The sequence below is a fragment of the Culex pipiens genome, chromosome 1, assembly GCF_016801865.2.
Source record: "Culex pipiens pallens isolate TS chromosome 1, TS_CPP_V2, whole genome shotgun sequence".
Taxonomy (NCBI): Eukaryota; Metazoa; Arthropoda; class Insecta; order Diptera; family Culicidae; genus Culex; species Culex pipiens.
In genome coordinates this window covers 97,073,661-97,076,224 of record NC_068937.1, presented here as the reverse complement: position 1 = coordinate 97,076,224, position 2,564 = coordinate 97,073,661, and positions in this window count along the sequence as shown.

The window sequence follows — 2,564 nt, the reverse complement described above, 5'->3', positions numbered from 1 at the left end:
AAGAAACCATACTCTGGCCTCCAGAACATATGCCGCATGTAAATAATAGGCCGTGCTTGTTAATTCGGAGAAATTTGTAAAATTGGCACTTTTTTCTCACTAAAACTAAAATATCTTGGCACTGGAGTATCGAAATTACGTTTTCTTTTAGAGAAAAATGTTCGTGGTGAAATTTCCTACATGCTACATTCATTAGTTCTACTGAAAAAAAGTCCACCGAATTGTAAATGAGCATTTTACAAAAAAAGTTAAAAAAAAACAAATTTTCGGCATTAAATTGCTTGGAAGAACCCAAAAACATAAATATTGGTCAATTATCGAAAGTGCATTTTGATCCCTGGACAATAAACTATCATTTAAAAAGTGAGCACCTATATTTTTTGACAAAACGTTATAATGTGGCAAGCAAATTGCAACATTTTGGGTGCCCGAAATGCGAAAGGAGCGCTGCGCTCGCAGAATCAAAATAAGATTAAAAAAGATAGGAGGAACATACACCTTAGATTTATTGGTCCTTTATGTGAAATCGTCTCAGCTTTCGAATGGATTTGTCAGTTTTTCGATAAAGCGGGGCGCCGGCCTTCAAAAATGACTTTTAAAAATACATTGGTGTTTTGTGGCTAAAAAATGTATGGAACGGTATTTTTCTGACAAGTTCATTCGAAAGCTCTGCTCATTTCTTTTCCAAAACACCCCTAAACATCAAGGGTTCGTTGAAGTTTTGCAAAGTTATTAGCAATTTTGTAGACGCGCCTAAGTCAAAAAATTACCACTTTAAAAAAATGTTTCAGCATTGTGGCGCCGAGGTGAGGACAAATTTAACCAACCAAACATGGTTTCATTCATAACTTGGTGGGGGCTATTGGAAAAGTACATTGCTTTTGATTTTTGAGCACCTTGTGTAAATAGTGGTCCACTTTCAGCGAGAATTACTCATGGTTCGAATAATGTCCCCCTGGTAGAACCTTTCCCAGGGCACTGACCACTCCGGGTGTGGCCAATCCGGTCAAAATGGCCATTTTCATTACAAGTTTCAAAAATCATGAATTTTGATACCCATATTGCCCCAAGTCGTATGGTTCGATTAATCTCCCCCCCGGTAGAACCTTCCCCAGGGCAATTGCCACTCCGGGTGTATCCACTCCGGTCAAAATGGCCATTTTCATTACCAGTTTAAAAAACCATGAATTTTGATACCCATATTGCCCCAAGTCGTATGGTTCGATTAATGTCCCCCGGTAGAACCTTCCCGAGGGCACTGGCCACTCCGGGTGTGGCCAATCCAGTCAAAATGGCCATTTTCATTATCAGTTTCAAAAACCATGAATTTTGATACCCATATTGCCCCAAGTCGTATGGTTCGATTAATCTCCCCCCCGGTAGAACCTTCCCCAGGGCAATTGCCACTCCGGGTGTATCCACTCCGGTCAAAATGGCCATTTTCATTACCAGTTTAAAAAACCATGAATTTTGATACCCATATTGCCCCAAGTCGTATGGTTCGATTAATGTCCCCCCGGTAGAACCTTCCCGAGGGCACTGGCCACTCCGGGTGTGGCCAATATCCTATAAATGTGGTCCCAAGCCCATTGCCCCAATTCATTCTGGTCCGGTGAACGTCCTTACAATCTTCATAAGAACAGAATCCCTCCCAATTTAGTGCACAAACTGTGTTTTTCAATGTGTGCGTGTGTGTGTGTGAGCAATAAAATTACCACCGTGGATCCGCTTTTGTCGAAACCTCGTAAGGCACTGAATTTTTCTGAGGCTATCTGTTAGCTTAAATAGTTCGCATGAAATGTGGCAACAGTGGTGCAATATTCTCGCGACACAGTTCCACGTAAACAGGAGAGGAGGCAAAATTTGCACCATGTTGCCACATTTCATGCGAACTATTTAAGCTAACAGATAGTCTCAGAAAAATTCAGTACCTTACGAGGTTTCGACAAAAGCGGATCCACGGTGGTAATTTTATTGCTCACACACACACACGCACACATTGAAAAACACAGTTTGTGCACTAAATTGGGAGGAATTCTGTTCTTATGAAGATTGTAAGGACGTTCACCGGACCAGAATGATTTGGGGCAATGGGCTTGGGACCACATTTATAGGATATTGGCCACACCCGGAGTGGCCAGTGCCCTCGGGAAGGTTCTACTGGGGGGAAATTAATCGAACCATACGACTTGGGGCAATATAGGTATCAAAATTCATGGTTTTTGAAACTGATAATGAAAATGGCCATTTTGACTGGATTGGCCACACCCGAAGTGGCCAGTGCCCTCGGGAAGGTTCTACCGGGGGGACATTAATCGAACCATACGACTTGGGGCAATATGGGTATCAAAATTCATGGTTTTTGAAACTGATAATGAAAATGGCCATTTTGACTGGATTGGCCACACCCGGAGTGGCCAGTGCCCTCGGGAAGGTTCTACCGGGGGGACATTAATCGAACCATACGACTTGGGGCAATATGGGTATCAAAATTCATGGTTTTTGAAACTGATAATGAAAATGGCCATTTTGACTGGATTGGCCACACCCGGAGTGGCCAGTGC